Genomic DNA, 18098 nt, shown 5'->3' with positions numbered 1-18098 from the left:
AACCAAACAAACACAAAGAAACATTATTTGAACCAAGTATTTCTGATTCCAAAGAAGACCATGCTCTCAACCATTTTGTTGTACTTCCTGCCTAAATGTATTTGAATAAATGCAGTCCCCAGATTCCTTGCTACAATAGTGAACAATGTGAGCAATCCCTTGCTACAATAGTAGCCAGTGTTAACTCATATGATTTATTGTTCAGTAATTTCAAAAAGCATCTCTTCCCCAAGACACTTTCATATATCAAAACATCGTCAGAAAATATTAATTTTCGTAAAAAAATCATATGCATGCCATCCCAAAAATTGTTCCAATAAATATGTAAACAATGATATCTGTTTCGCGAATGGTTCCCCTTTGTGTCACAGAGTGCACAGTTGGAACAGCACCATATTGTAGCCCTGATAATGGACACGTTAGCTGCAGCATTTAATCAGTAAGACTGGTAGTTTCCAAAGAATAGTGAAAATGGAAACATTTAAACAAAAAGATAGAACGAACTTTCAACAAAGTTGCTATTTCTTTAAAAGGAGATGAGTTTGCAAGGCAGTTACTAGCACCAAAATACATGTAGTGCATGGATCCAGCTGATAGAGAAAATTCAGAGATAGGCAGGCAACTTCAAGACAATGTGAATAAGGAATTTTTTGCAACTTCAAGGCAATGTGAATAAGGAATTTTTTTCTACTAATGAGTAACTAGAGGCGATGACTTTGCAGCACATATTAGAGAGAAGTTTATTCTCCTAAGAGAATAATTTCTGAAGATGTAAACCCAAAGTGAATCTTAAGCAATGTAGATATAGAAATCTACATTTTGATAAAAGAATAATAAGAATACTCACATAGGAATGTGATATCCCAAATCTCATTAGTGTTGTGGATGAACACAAGATCAACAGAACAGAAACAAAGCAAGAAGAGAAATGTGAATTAACCAGAACAATAACAAAAAATATCTCGGCCAAATGCCTTTCATTTGTGTTGGTAATTTATAACTGAATGTTAATGGCAATTCTCATCAAAAATTTAGTTTTCATGCTCAATAACATATCAGATAAATAAATACATATATTTCATTCCTTGTTGGGAGTTTATGGTTTAAAACTAATATTTTTATTTTGTTCACAAAATATAAAGTTAATAAATCTCTGAGTTATTATTGCAGAATAGAAATATGTCTGCATGGACTTCGCCTGACTACCACTACAGCTGCCTTGATTCTGGAACCAAAAGTAGGCAGTTCAGGTAAGATGAGCATTATCCCATATTTAATTCTCATTTATAACAGGATATACTTAATTTGAATGAGCCATATATTGTACACAATTCAAAAACATAAATGAATTTTCTGTTTTGAATCAGGACACATTTCAGAGTAGAGGGTGGTTAGTAACAACTAATAAGCATCTATCAGCTTTTAACTAACATGCCTGTGAAGACAATTGGAAAGCAAAATGCATACAACATTAAAAAGTAGTACTACAAAACCATAATGGAAAACACCATCAGTGGTCCATCCAGGTTATTCATCTCTAAATAGATAAAGCCCTGTTGTAGACTCTGTTATCTGTACCTAAGTTAACAATGGTGGAGAGAGATTATTGAACTGTCATTTCCTGATTGTGTATAAGCTATTTAAAGTAATTTTTTCTCTAATGACAATGTATTACAAGTTAATTATGGAAAATATAGGAAACAGAGATAAACTCAGCTTCCCCCATATTTTGCTACCAAGAAACAGTTAACATTTTACATTGTAATGCCTATCCCATTTAGTCTAATAGTAAATGTCATGTTTCAACTGAATTCATTCCACTGGAATTAAAATCATATTACAGATAGATGTAATGTTTCATTATCATGAATATCTCATCCTCCACTTTACATATCAGTATACATATCAGTATGTCCTGTCCACTGCCCCATACTGGTCATGTATGTGTTAAAACTATGTAAACCATGTGGAAAGCATTATATGAATTTGTGTCAATGTCAGTGATGGGGATCCAGGTTTAAAGTTATAGATATTCCTGAGTAAGACACAAAAAATTAAAGAACAAAAGCAAGAAGCAAAGAGACACGCATAAAAATATAATACTTTGGGAGACTAAAGCAAAATAAACCGAGTCAATAATTTTTTTCACTACCGTAATCCAGATAATAACAACAAGAAATTTTCCATACCTAGAAAATTCTCAAAGGATTTCTATTAATTATTCTCACTTTATAGAAGGAGGTATAGGCACATGGGAAAATTCAAACAATATAAACAAATAATTACAGTAAAATGTTATCTCCTCAGCCAAGACTCCCAGGTCTCATGTCATCTGTAAATGTTTAGTTTGACCAGTTTTAAGATAATCATCTAGAAAGATTCTGTGCAGTATGATATATTTTACAGATCCATATGCAAATGTGACAATAACAAAGCACTCTTCAGCACCTTATTTTTACTTAAAAAATGGGGGATTGTTTTATGACAACAGGTAGAGATCCGTCTGATTGTGAAAATTGCTTCCTGGCATTCTATTGCATTACTGTTCCGTACTGAGTTAAACAGTTTTGATGCAATGTCAGCTATTCTCATATGAACAGTTCTAAAATTAACATACATCCTTTTTCATGTCTGCTTGGGTGTGGTTATATTTGTATTAAACCAAGTGGCATGAGAATTTTAATTTTCACACATAATGTCAAATTGTTCTTCTAAGAGTCACAACAAATTAATATTTTCATGAATGGTTTATACAAGCACCCTGGTTAAACCTCCATGATATTAATTTTTTTTTATCTTTGATAATTTGACTGATGGAATGAAATTTGAACTATTTCAAAATACATTTACTCATTTATTGCTAATTGACTGCAATTTAAGAAACTATATTAGGTTTCCATTGCTGCCTAAACAAATCACTACATACTTGGTTTAAACAATGTACATTTATTATCTAATAGTTTCGTCTGTCAGAAGTCACAGTGGGTTTATCTGAGCCCTCTGCTTAGGTTTTCACAAAGATGATATCAAAAGTTTGGAAGGGATGTGTACCTTACGGGAGGCTCTGGAGAAGAAATCTACCTCAAGCTTATCCAGGTTGTTGGCTAAATTCAGTTCTTTGTGGCTATAGGACTGCAGTGGCCATTTCCTTGCTAGCTCTCAGCTAGGAGTTGGATTGTGTTTCTTCTTCTGCCACATCTTTCACTTGGAGAAATTTATTTGCTTCTAATAGTTCATGTGATTAGACTAGGCCCAATTTAATAGTCCAGAACACTTTCTAACTCATCAGGTCTGTAACCTTAATTGCATCTGTCAACTTCCTTTTTCCACGTAACATAGTATGTTCACACATTACAGGAATTAGGGTATTGATTTGGTTAGAGGCAATTCTGCCTATCACACTAGTTTTTTTTTTTTTTTTTTGTAAATTATCTAATCCTGCAACAGAGAATGTATGTTCACCACTCTTCTAGCCCAAGATTTCACCTATGAAATGCTGGATGACAGGGAAAATATGGTATTCTTACAAATCTTCAGTGGGGAATAATTATAACTATAAATTATGCACTTAGTATTTTAACCTCTCAGGTAACAAATCAACATAAATATATTCACAAATGTACAGAGATCTTAAAAAAATACCACCTTAAAATTAAAAATTACAACATATTCTGAAGACTAACCTATAAGATACAATTATGATTTCAAGAAACTGGAAATTTGTATCAGGTAAGTAATACATAATGTATGCACATGTGTTTGAAATTTTATCTACCTTCAGGTATTATATATCATAAGGAAACAATCTCAACATTAATAAAATTTATTCAGAGATGGGATAATGGCGTATAAAACATTAGGATAGAGTTTGAAAATATCATTTCAGCCATTGTGGAAGGAAGCATAATGCTCCACTCTCCAAACATGCTCATGTCCTAGTCACCAGAACCTATGACTATATTAGCTTTCATGACAAAGCAGGATTAAAGTTGTGACAGAATTAAGGCCATTAATCATCTGATGCTAAAATTGAATTATTTTCTCCAGGTGACCTCCATGTATTCACAAGAGTTTTTAAAAGTGAAAGATGGAGGCTGGTCACTGTGGTTCATGCCTATAACCCCAGCACTTTGGGAGACTGAGGCAGGTGGATCACCTGAGGTTGGGAGTTCAAGACCAGCCTGACCAAAATGGAGAAACCCTGTCTCTACTAAAAATACAAAATTAGCCGGGGGGGTGGTACTGCATGTCTGTAATCCCAGCTATCTGGAGGCTGAGGGAGGAGAATCGCTTTAACCCCGGAGGCTGAGGTTGCAGTGAGCTAAGATTGAGCCATTGCACTCCAGTCCAGCCTGGGCAACAAGATTGAAACTCCATCTCAAAAAAAAAAAAAAAAACAGTGGAAGATGGAGACAACAGTGTAGGTCAGGGTAATGCAATATGAGAAGGACTTAACCCACAGCTGCTAGATTTCAAGATGGGGGAAATGATAATGAGGCAAGGAATGGAGGTCATTTCTAGAAGATGGAATAGGCAAGGAAACAATCTCCCCAGAGCCTCCAGAAATAAATTCAGCCCTGCCAACATCTTCATTTTATCTCAGCAACAGGAACTTCTGACTCTCAAAACTGTAAGATAATAAAGTTGTATTGTTTTAAGCCACTAAGTTTGTGACCATTTGTTACAGCAGCAACAGAAAACGAATACAGGCATAAATCAAATAATATTTAGAAAGATTTTTAATGATGTAGAAACTATGCTTATGTAATCTTAAGCTAAAATTCAAGAATTCAAGAAAAAAATATATTAAATTAATGTGACACTGTTCAAACTTCCTTCAGTATTGCAAACCCTTGCTATCTGAATATACTAACATTTAATAACAGCCAAAACATAAGATTTAGAGTTAAACTTTTACTTGAATCTCATTTCTTTTTTTTTTAATTAGTTCTTAGGGCCACAGATTAACTATATAAACATGATGATCTTTGGCTTAACCATCTGACCCTTTGTAAAACAGGGATAATTATTTCTACTCCATATGATCTTTGTGAGTTTTTAGTGAGATGATACACACAGCTTAGTAAAAACTGGCACATTATACACACTGGACAGATGGTTAGTTGGTGGTAAAACCACTGTTCAGATCCTTTATTTCATCCATTTCATAAGGTCAAGAAAACAGTTACATTAAACACTCTCTCCACTTTAGTATTAAAATCATTTTTAAGGGATGTATTTAAATGAAAAGTTTTGGTAACTCTAATGCATATCTAACTGACATACTGTCAGGCAGATTACCAGAGAAGAGTGAAAGTGTTGAAGCAGGTACCATCATTCAAGCAGTATTGTGGCTCCTTAGCATTTGTTTACTTAAGCGTAATCAATTCACCCCTACTTATTTTTTTGAAATCAACTTCTCGCCTTCAATTCTGTAGCAATGTTATACCATATTTATCCAATGGCTTCAATATCAAAGGCAGTAGAGTTTTAATTGTAAAGCCTTAGAGTTGTGTTTTGGGGAAAGTGGGATGAAGAATGAACACTTGGAAGCGAATAACTGCCCCTACATCTTGAAATGCCATACAGTTAGAAACAGACTAGAGGAAGTGGATATATTATACATCATCTAGTTGAACAGTATTTTATGTATAAAGATAATGAGTTCCAATATCTTAAATAACTTGCTGAAGATTATACTACTTCGCATGCTAAGAATAAATCCTAGATATTCCTTTTCTTAAAAATGCATACTTTATGTTTCAATGTTTATGTATCATTTTATAACAAAAATCCCTTCCTTATGTTTATATTCTTAGTGTTGAGCTTTTTATTGAAAGCAAAAACTGCTCAGTATTCTTAGAGTAGAGCTGTTCGCTGTTACTTTGCCTGTAAGGAAGAATTCTCACCCATGAGGCAGCAAGGCATACTGCTGTTGTCAACAGAGAAGGCAATGGGGCAGAAGGTGAAAAGACTGAGCAATATATAAAGATCCCTTACAGCAAAGTTCACCCAGGTGTTTCTCTCAAATTCCCAGCCCACTCCCTCCCACACTTCCTTAAGAACAGGTGTGACCCCTGGAACATCAGAGAATCAGCAGGGGTAAGTGAAAGGTTATACAGAGTTGAACAGGAGCAGAAAATTTGAAAAATAAGCATATTTAATAAATAACACCTGTCTTCTATAAAGGTTTCAATATTTACAGTTCATTTTACCTTTGGTTCTGAGAACAAAAAAGACTGACTCATCTTGGTCTATAAATTTGTGACATAAATAAGCATAGATAATAAAAAAAATTCTAAAAGCCATAGACTTTATTATAGATTATTTTGAAATTCATATGCATTATTTTATAAAATCATAAAGGCATAGAATTGAAATATATCGCCCCATCACTTAGACCAGTCTCATCTGTTCTAATTATTTTATTCTCAAATTTTGGGGGCTTTTCTATTAAAAGTTCATAAGGTAGTTTTGACAGTGAATAATGAGCAATTTTTCAGAATTAGTCCATGCTGACATTTCAGTTCTCTATCTGATGATTGTTGACTTCATTAGGTGCTCTTATAAAATAGTGCTTAAACTATAAAAAGATTGGAGACTTTAAACTACCATATGACCTACCACTGTTAGCCTAAAGAATATTGATTGTTATGTATTAACTATATGGTGTTCCAAAAGAAAAAAATTGGTTAACAGATATATTAATCGAAGTGCAGATTCTCATTTTACCAATCTTTACCAAAGTGTATTAGCCTGTTTTCACGCTGCTGTTAAGATATTACCTGAGACTGGGCAATTTATAAAGGAAAGTGGTTTAATTGACTCACAGTTCCACATGGCTGGGAAGGCTTTAGGAAACTTACAGTCATGGCGGAAGGGGAAGGGGAAGAAAGGACCTTCTTCACATGGCAGCAGGAGAAAGAAGAGTGAGGAGCGAAGGAGGAAGAGCACCTTGGAAAACCACCAGATCTAATGAGAACTCATCACTATCACGAGAATAGCATGGGTTGTAAAAGGCCCCATGATCCAACCACCTCCCACTGGGCTCCTCTAGAGACACATGGGGAATATGAGGACTACAATTCGAGATGAGATTTGGGTGAGGACATGGAGCCAAACCATATCACAAAGCATTGCCAGTTGATTAACTTGATGGGTTATATTCAACACAGGTTAAAAAAAAAAAATCATAGTGTAACTGAATGTATATTGTTTTCAAGCAAGAGATTAGGACCCATTTCTAGAAATATAGCATATTTCATATATCTCTAACTTTTTAGTCATTATCTGGTTTCTAAGTGCATGAATGATTTCATCACTATTTTTTTTCATTTTCAGTAAATTACACAGATATTTTCCTTAGTATTGAAATCAGATAACTTTAGTTCTTTATTTGAATAAAGAATTCATAATTTTAAAAGGAGACTTTTTCTAGCTTACTGAAATCAATGATTTTCACATGTCAAGGCCAGCCATCTTCTTGACTCTTTTGAATATGATTAAGGTAAATGAATATCAGTCTTGTTTATGAGTTTTTTTTTAAGGCCAGCTACTTTTAATAGTTACTTAAGAGTAATATATCATCGTTAGGTTTTTTTTAATTAAAAATTTTATTTTGTGTGTGGGTGTGTATAATAGGTATATTAGAGTTAGGTTTTAGGAGTTTCTTACCTTTTGAGTTGTGTAGATTTACTATTTGCTAATTGCATTTACATAGCAGTACTTGCCATTGGAAAGAAAAGAAAACAGAGGGAAAATAAAGTTAAAACTGGAGGAGCAGAAGTTAAAAACTGAAACAAAAGAGTGTAAGAGGATTATAAATAAGAAATATTAATTATGAAAATTTAAAGAATGATTTCATAGTACAAATATACCAACAACATAAAGCTTCTGGCATTTTCCTTCCTTACAGCTACAGAGTAGGAAAAAGGAGTGGGAAATATAAGTCCATGTGTCATAGATATATTTCAATCCATAAACAAATGTATAACCTAGAAAGACTGTGTCCAAAAGGTAAGTAAGCAATGTTAAGGTTTTTATTTATTTGAAGAGAGCAAACTATTTTAGCCAAAAACTGACTGCTTTTTGATCAGTCTGGTCAAACGACTGATGATTGTTGTGCATTTTTGCATTCTTTAAAGAGCATCCTTTTATCAGATAAAGTCAATCTGAGTGTCTTATGTTTATATATCAGTTATAAAATTGCACAATATTCTATGGGTTAAATTGTTTTACCAAAGAATTCATATGATAAATTTCTAACCTCCAATATTGTAAAATATGAATTTATTTGGAAATAGGGTTGTTATAGATGTAATAAGATGAGGTTTTATTGGAGTAGGGCAAGCCGTTAATCCAATATGACTGATGGCTTTGTGAAAATGAGAAATTCGAAGAGACAAACATGTACGCAAAGAGAATGCCATAATAACATGAAAGAAGAGATGGGATGATGTGTCTACAAGCCCAGGAATGTCAAAGATTTCTAACCAATTAACAGAAGCCGAGACAGGCATATAACAGGTTCTCCCTCATATTTCTCAGAAGCAAGTAAGCCTGAAGGCTCCTTGATCTAGCCTCCAGAACTGTGAGATGATATTTTGTTGTTCAATCTATCCAGCTTGTGGTACGTTGTTATGACATCCCTAGCAAATTAATACATAATGTCTCTGCATCACTGCTCCTGTGTATTAGCATGGATGGTTGAAAAGGTAGCATATAAATAGATACACAAGAAGAGAATGAACACGACCTTGGATTGACCTTGCCCTTCACGATAATAATTAGGTATGCATATTGCATCTAGTTAAGTAAATAATTAGATATGTGCATTGCATCTAGTTAAGTAAATAGTTAAAAAAATAAGCAATAGAAGGAAAGCCACAGAAGCACATTGAAAGACTTTTTCCCTAATGAAATACTTAGAAAACTGTAGAAACAAGAGAACAGATCATTACTGTTGTTGTGGTTTTGGCATAGAACCCATGTACAGTTATAGATTCACTATTTAACCTTCACTTGGTAAAATGTATATAATTAAACATTGAGTTATAATAGGCAGCAGTTCAATAAAAAGTGGCAGCCATTGGCAGAGTTTTTTTAAATTAATGAAAGCTGTCATAAGAATGAAGATAATGTTATACTTTAAAAAAGAGCTATTTTCTAATTTTTCCATCAAGTGAGCATTCTGTTTTTGTATCTAACTTTCATTTTTCTGGATTAAAAAAGGGCTTTTCTCTGGCACATGTAAATTATTTTGATTTCTAGGTCACTTGGAAGTAAAAACGTCAATTAACTTAGATCAGCAGCACCAAACCTAAGTTCAGTGGAGAAAAACAAAACAACAACCCCAAAAATACCAAAGAGAGAAATAGCAGTCCAGGTTTAGATAAAAATGCTGAATATAAGATAAAATACTTTTCTGGATGAAATCTAATAGAAACAAACAACCAAAACAAAATATTGCACTGTAAGAATAGCAATCAAAACTAGCTGACAGTATTCATTCATTCAACAAATATTTGTTGAGCATTTACTTTGTCCCTGGCATTATGCTAGCCCCCGGGAAGATAAGGATGAAGATCAAAATTACAATATGTTCATGGTGGTAAACATAAAAAACAAATGTGCAGTGGAATGTATATGATAATATCAGTTTTTTACAAGCCTTTTAAACAAAACCAAAGGATGATAGTTCCTAAGCTAAGGTCATAAAAAGGTCTTTTTGAAGAGATTTTTAAACTGACATGCACAGGAAGGTAAGAAGCTATTCATAGACAAGGGGGGAGTATTTCTAATTAAGAAAGAAGAAAAAGTTGCCATTTGATAAAGTTTTGTGATTTCTGGGAATGCGGGTCCTGAAAACTCAAACTGTTTCACCTGAGTGGAGATGATGATCATTCGAGTTCGGAAAACTAAGACAAAATTATTATATAATATAAAAATATATGATTTTTAAATGTTGGACAGTAGCATCCATTTAATAATTTTACATCTCGATTTGAATAGAACATGCAGTATATTACATATCACATAGGTCCACACTGAAACAGGTCTTAAATATAACTAATTAAAATGCTTCTTTTGCTTCATAAATATACTTTAATATGTTTTGCATAATTTACCATTAACATACTATGCAGGACATTATTTTGAAAACACACAGCTTACATCTAAACAGTGCTTATGATTTTCTATATTCAGTTTGTACTGTAGACATATTATTTTCATTTTGCATGTGAGGAAACTGAGGTTGACATATATCATGGAAATTATTTCAGGGCAAAGAGCTAGTAGGTGGCAAAATGAAGATTTAAACCATGAAGGACTGGATTCAGAATCCATGTATGTAATACTCATCTAGCTGCATTGCTTGAATTTTCGTTTTGGCTTATATTTAATCAAATATAAAAAGTTCATAAAGAACATGTCTGCTTTACATATTGTGTTGTATTTTGACTATAGTTTTCATCAACAAGATGAAAACTTTAAAGGAATGTTCGTCTGATTTCCAGCCAGTTCATCTTCAATTCTCCCAAACCAAATGCAATAATTCTTACATGGCACAACTTTTTAAAATGCAAATCCTTCCAGACAAGTGAGGGCAAATTTATCTTGCAGGAAAGCAGACATGCATTGGCTTTGATCCTTTGGAGAAAACACAGAAGACAAAAAATTACAAGTAAAGCAATGGAGAATTTGGAAAGTGGGCTTTATTCCACATGGATAGAGTTAAACAAAATGGTAGCATGATCCTAGGGAGGCATACTTCATTCATTTCCCTCTTTCTCACTTCATGATTTTAAAATTCATTTTCCAAGTTGATTTTTCTATTTGTTTTCCATAACAATTTCTTTGCACCATTAATATTGAGCAAGACTTGAAGGTGTCTTCCTTACAAGACACATTGTAAGGAAGACCTAGAGGACTGTTGGAAACCATCTACGTAAGGACTATAATAGAGTGAAATAGAAGGTAAAAATAAACTTTACATGTTACTCCTTTTGTATTACGTAGATGATAACAAACAAAACATAACATCACTATTGTACACATGGAAAATATCCCCTTACATGTTTTTTCACTGAAACTTAAAACTTCAGAGTAATTATGGTCTTCTCACTGAATGTAGATGTTATTTATAAATATGCAGAATAACTTCTGAAAAGAATTCTTAGGAATACTGTACGTCAACCTATGTCAACAGACCTTGATATGGTTTGGCTGTGTTCCCACCCAAATCTTATCTTGAATTGTAGTTTCTATAATCACCATGTGTTGTAGGAGTTAATGAACCGTGCTGTTCTTGTGATAGTGAGTGAATACTCATGAGATCTTATGGTTTTATAAGGGGCTTTTCCCCCTTTCCTTGGCACCTCTCCTTCCTGCCACCATGTGAAGGAGGAGGAGGACATGTTTGCTTCCCTTTCTGCCATAATTGTAAGTTTCCTGAGTCTTCCCTAGCCAAGCTGAACTCTGAGTCAATTAAACCTCTTTCCTTTATAAATTACCCAGTCTTAGGTATGTCCTTATTAGCAGCAGGAGAAGAGACTAATACAGGACTCATGGTTACCTCCACACACACTAAATTTAAACATTTTATCTTCATGGTAACTTTTCTGTTTTTCCTGTTCTTCCCACTAAATCTTTGAAAATATGAAGTCTAAATAAACTAAGAACTATGGTTTAGTGTTATTTACCTTTAAAATTTTATGTAACTGCTTTGCGTATTCCACATGGAATTTACAGGATTTTTTTTTGTATGGTTCGCTCAACATCTATGAATAAAATTTGAAGACCTATTTGCTTTTTGTTTATAGGAAACAAAATAGAACCTTATTGAATTTTACTGTTGGTCTTAGAAAAAGTTAACAAGGTGAATTGGTTGTGCCTCTGAGAAGATAAGATTTTATTGCTGTTAGTATAAGATTCTCTAAATTTAAACGTGTTTCTTCATCTATGATAAGTAAATATGTGGAAAGGCAAAATGTTAGCAGTGTCTTAGTTCTTTCAATTCAGAGCTGTTTCACTTAAATTTAGTTTGTTCAAAATAAAACAATGGATACCTAAATTTCTTAGGCTAAAAAAGAGTATAAATTTACACTTTTAAACAATTCATGTCAATGAATGTCAAAGCCTTGATTATAATTCAGCCACAGTTACTGATTGCAAAGAGAAATGTTTAAAATACAATAAACACTTATGTACAAACACAATATAAAAATAGCCAAAAATATTTCATCTTGCAAACACCTGAAGCTATTTCATTCAGGCAATTTTTACTTCAATCTATTCTTTGCTATGTCAACCTATGCTCCAGAGAATTTTTTCCTTGTATGAATGACATTGTGTTGGCATATACTCTTTGAATAGAGATTTATGCTACACTCATTCTGACAGCATATTGTTATTTACAGAGAAAAGACAACTATTGTTATGCTACATTTGATTGCATTAATATTAGAAAGAAGAAAAAAATACCACAGAAAGATGTCACATTTGAAATGAGCTTTTTGTAGTCATTTCCTAAATAGATTTTTTTTTTTTTTTTGAGACACAGTCTTGCTCTGTCACCCAGGCTGTAGCGCAGTGGTGTGATCTTGACTCACTGCAAGATCCGTCTCCTGGATTCAAGCTATTCTCCTGCCTTAGCCTCCCAAGTTGCTGAGACCACAGGCACATGCCACCACACCTGCCTAGTTTTTGTATTTTTAGTAGAGATGGGGTTTCACCATGTTGGCCAGGCAGGTCTCAAACTCCTAACCTCAAGTAATCCACCCACCTTGGCCTCCCAAAGTGCTGGTTGAGCCACAACACCCCACCCTAAATAGATTTTGAATAAGCTTTCTGGATTCACAGACTAGTAAACACAAATGCAAAAGACTTGAGTTCCAATTCGCTGTCTACCTCTAATTCAGGCAGTTATCTTGGGACGAACAACTTTTCTAGTCTTAATATTTTTATCTTCCAAATTTAAAAATAAAACCTATTACATATGGATCCATGACAAATAGTGACATATTCCATATGCACTTTATAATTAAACATGAATTAGCCAATTTTTTAATCTTTAAAATGAAAAATTTAATTGATTGCCTATGGATCTATGAAAAAAGTGATATATTTCATAAATACCTTAAAAGCATATGAATGAGTTAATAGTTTACTACCAAGATAAAGAAAATAAATGTAGTATTGTTTCTTTATCTCTGGGTCACCACATTGGAGAAAAAAAGATGAATATGAATTAATATTTGAATTAATGTTTCTCTTAAGTCTATTAGGCAGCACATAAGGATATAATACTGGTTCCTTTTAGGAAATGTAACATTTGGTTGATGTGACCTTCTCCTTACTTTCTCGTGGATTCCAACTTGTTTCTGTACATTTCATCTCTCCAGACCACACAGCTCTCTTGTGTTACTGTGAGAATTACAACACATCTGTTGCAGCATCATTAGCAATATCCTACAGAGGAAGAGCATTGGTGACACCCAGCAAAACCTGTATATTGCTCAGGTAGCAAGAAAATAATAAAAGAGAGAATAGGGGAGAAAAGAAAAGTCATGTTTTCAAATATAAGAAGACTTAATTTTTATATCACAGTTCAGACACATAACAAAGCATACCACAAATAAAGAGAATTCAATAAGGCCAGGAGCTTGCATTACAGGTAAAGAAAAAAATTTTAGACTCAAAATTTATTTTCCCAGCTACTCAATCCCTTAAATGGAACTTTCACAATGGAGACACCAGTTGCAAAAGCAAACCAGTTTCAAAATATTGGTGAAAGAAATATTGAAGATAATCTAACATACAATCACTGGAGGATAGGCTTACTGAAAAATAAAGCAGAATGCCTAATATGTTGTCACTACTGAACACTTACTATATCTATCCACCTGCCAGAAATATACAAAGCTGGATACACCTAGAGAGAAATGAGTCCTATTCCTAACCCTAATCTGTTCCATCTGTTCGCTTAAGGAAATGTGTGCACCACATCACCTATAAAAGGCAGTCAGGAAAGTACAATGTAGATGGTTATTCCTTCATATCTAACCATTTCATCCTCAGATACAGTATAGTGTAAGGATAACTTCTTAAATGAGTTGTTGACAAGACTAGATTTACTCGGTTGCTACCATAACCTATAACTAATGACCACATGGACCCTAAATAAAACCAGAATTTGTTGTCCACATTTCTTATCTCATTTACCTGTTCCTGCTTCATAAGTTTTCCATTTACATTTTCTTATCACTGAAACATCATTAGTTACAAAAATTCACATTGAAGACTGAATTTTGATTAAGTAAATATTTTAGATGAAAATTATAAAAATGAACAATATTCAAGAAATCAATACTTTTTTTCCCAGAATGCTACATTTATACTGGTAAAAGAGGGCATTGAACTAAAATGAGTGGAGCCTAACAGAGAAGCTGTGCTAGCTACTCTACTTCTAGTCATTGTCTGCATTTCAGTAGCTTAACAAAATTGAAGTCATTTCTTACTCATATCAAAGTACAATATGGTTATTTCTGGTCAATAAGGGGAAGGGAGAGTGATGTTGCTACAAAAAATTTGAAAAAAAAGCCAAGGACCCAGCTGACAGAAACTCTGTAAATCCATATCCAATTGGTGGAATGAGAAAGATACTGGATACTATTGCATAGATGTTTCAGCAAGACCTGGAAGCTGTACCTATCACTTCTGCCAAAATTCCATTGGCAGCAAAACTGTAACATGGTCTCCCCTAACTCCAAGGAATCCTGAGAGATATAATGTAGCTATGTATTCAGGGTAGAGAGGAGATGAATTTAAAGAGGAACAATCAGTCTTTTCTTCCACAGTCTGTCCTCCTGGTCAATAAAAAAATCATTTGCAGTCTTATTCAAACTCACACACTATATTCTCTTGTTCCCTTAAAAAAGAAAACCAATGTCTATCCCAGGTTCTTCTTATATTTCAAAGTCCAATATCTCAGTTTGAGCCTGCTATTTATGTTCAAATTTGGTATCACATCATCTGGAAACTTATAAACTAAAAATAAATTACCTGCCTCTTACCCAGCTCCCACAACGTGCAGTGGTAAACTAAGGACAACGTAATCTTGGTTAAAAAAAATAGCCTATGTTAAAATAGAAGAATAAGAGACGTATAGTAGTCATACATACATATTGGTCCTTGGCAATAATAAACTCCTTTTCAGTTCCTGTGCTAGGAAAGGGGGGATTTTTTTTATTAGGCTCAAGATCTCTGGCATTCTTCGTAGGCACTTGATTCCAATCTTCATGTCACAATATCCTTGACGATTACTTCTGAATTGGGTAGTGAGGAATATATCCTGTGTGGGAGAGTGGTGTTTCCTTCAGTTGCAAAGATTTAGGTACCTAGGAAGGTTTTAGAACTGCAGTACGTTTAGATGAAGTTTTTGTTTCTTTTTTTATTTTCCTTGTTAATTTTATTCTCTGCGAAGCTTAATAGACTTCTGATCTATTGCTATTAGTCAATTACATGTGAATAAACATACCAAAATTTTCTTCTAGTTTAATTTTCAAGCCTGGTTCTTTTTAATCCTCATGCAAAGTGAAATAATTAGCATGGATGGGAAGAAAAGTTTCCTAATGTAATATTTACCAAATGATTGATATGCTCTCTTTAAGAAATCTTAGTGGATCTTTGCCATGCAAATCCCTTTTCTAGTAATACCTCTTACTGCTTAGTAACTGGAAGCTTTAGGCTTTCCCCAAATTGTGTAGCTTCAACTTTCTCACCACTATTTTCTTTCTACCACTGTTCTGAATTAGTCAACTTTCATCTCTCTTTTTAATTTTATTTTTAATTTCATTACTTGTTCTCATTTATAAATGGGAGCTAAATAATGCATATACATGGTCATAGCATATAGAATAATAGGCTTTGGAGACTCTTTTCTCTTTTTTAATAACACCTCTCTAAAACATTTAATGTAATTTATGTTTAATTAATTAAACTTTTGTTTAATTAATGTAATGTTAACTGAATTTGCTGTCCACATTTCTTATCTCATTTACTTGTTCCTCTTTCCTAAATTTTCCATTTTCCATTGAAGACTGAATTTTGATTGATGAAAATATTTTAGATGAAAATTATGAAAATGAACAATATTCAATAAATTAATACTTTTTCCCAGAACGCTACTTTTATACTGGTAAAAGAAGCCATTTTCGTTCAATATTCAATAAATTAATACTTTTTCTCAGAACACTACTTTTAAATTAAATTAATTACTACAGTAATTAGTTAATGTAATGTAAACATTTATATTAAGTAAAAGTTAACAAACATGAACATTCTCACTTTTTCCAAACACTTCCCTAAGACTACATGGTTTGTCTTAAGTAGGACATGGTTTGTCTTCAGAATTATTACGGATAGCTATAGTTTACTCAGCTATTTCACCACTAAGTAATAAAAGTCTTCAACTTTTCAATCTAAAGTTGCTAATCCCTAATCCTCTGCAACATACCTGCTAAACTGATAACACCTCTGCTCCCTCCACCTATTTATGAATTAGGTGAAAGCTATGTGATATTAAATGCCAACATTTTTGAGGCACAGCAGACTACAAACAAGTCTTTATAATAGCCTTATAACAGTCAATGCTAATATATCTGCTTGTAGATTGGCTGGTTTTTGTCCGTACAATGTATACTTTCCTCCAGTTCTTTTTTGTGGCTCCAAATCCCCTAGGTTAGGGCCTCTTCATTCTAACTATGAAACTCACAAAAAGAGATAAAGGAAACAAAGGAGGCACAGATAATTCCTTAAAACCTTGGACAGGAGTAATACTTGCCCTTTCTCATAGCATTCTTTGCTAAGGACTAGTAATAAGGCCACACATATAGGTATGGAAAGGTAGGCCAGATAACAGGATCCCTGATTGGGTCTTTGCTACAGAAAGGAATATGACTCTGGGGAACAATTGCTGCCTCCATTTTTAATGGACTGAATTATGTTTCCCCAAAATTCATATATTGAAATACTAGTTTTGAGTACTTAGAATGACTGTATCTGAAGATACAAACTTTAAGAGGTAATTATGGTAAAATGAGGTCATTAGGGTGGGCCCTAATTCAGTAAGACTGATGTCTTCATTAGAATAGCTAATTTAGGCATGAAGAGAGACACTCACACAGGGAAGATGTGAAGACACAGGGAGAAGATGGCCGTTTACATAAAGTCAAGAAGAAAGGCCTGAAACATTCTTCTTCCATGGTCTCGCATAAGGAACCAACCTTGGTGAAACCTTGATCTCAGACATCCAGCCTCAAGAACTGAGGAAATAAATTTCTGTTGTTTAAGCCATCCAGTGTGTGGTACTTTTATATGATGACTCAGCAAACTAATACAGCATTACACACCGGAGAGAAGAAAAGAATCCAAGTAAGTATATGTGTCAACTACCATAAGGGCAAATTGAGTTCCTATCCTAAAGGAAAATACTACTATTAGATAAATTTCAGAAATATCTTATAAAGATGTAATAATGGATAAAGCACATACATTTTCTTACTATAAACATATACATGCATTTAGAATGGAAAGGCATTATTATATACTAATTCTTGTGCTGACCCCAGAAAGTTTACCTGTACCCCTCAAATACCTCTCACCAGAATGAAGGCAGAAGTTACACGAAGTAGCACAAAGAACCCCCACTACAGATGTAATGATACCCAAATCCCTTTTAAAGTATGTCTCTGTCTATTTTGGTGAATTTTTTCTTATCTGAAATACAAATGCCACATGTTCTCACTTATAAGTGGAAGCTAAACATTGCGTACAGGTGGATACAAAGGAGAGAACAATGGACACCAGGTCTACTTGAGGGTGGAGGGTGGGAGAGGGTGAGGGTGGAAAAGTTACATATTGGGTACTGTGCTTACTACCTTGGTGATGAAATCATTTGGACACCAAACCCCAGTGACACACAATTTACTCATGTAGCAAACCTGCACGTAACAACCACCTCATTCTAAAAATAAAAGTGAAAAAAGAAATAAAACAAAACCCTGTGTTGAAATCTCCTGAAGCTCTTGCATTATAGG

The 18098-nt window shown here is 33.7% G+C and overlaps 1 long non-coding RNA gene across 1 annotated transcript; it reads left to right on the top strand.

Moving 5' to 3' along the window:
* Positions 1–658: 658 nt before the first annotated feature.
* On the top strand, positions 659–14600 carry LOC116551330. Its single transcript, XR_004268854.1, has 2 exons — positions 659–1250; positions 13404–14600. It is a non-coding gene; the product is annotated as an uncharacterized LOC116551330 (long non-coding RNA).
* The last annotated feature ends 3498 nt before the right edge of the window (positions 14601–18098 follow it).

Source organism: Sapajus apella, unplaced genomic scaffold (assembly GCF_009761245.1).
Source record: "Sapajus apella isolate SASKATOON/1434 unplaced genomic scaffold, GSC_monkey_1.0 scaffold9, whole genome shotgun sequence".
In the NCBI taxonomy this organism is placed as follows: domain Eukaryota; kingdom Metazoa; phylum Chordata; class Mammalia; order Primates; family Cebidae; genus Sapajus; species Sapajus apella.
This window is presented reverse-complemented; position numbering and strand designations above follow the sequence as displayed.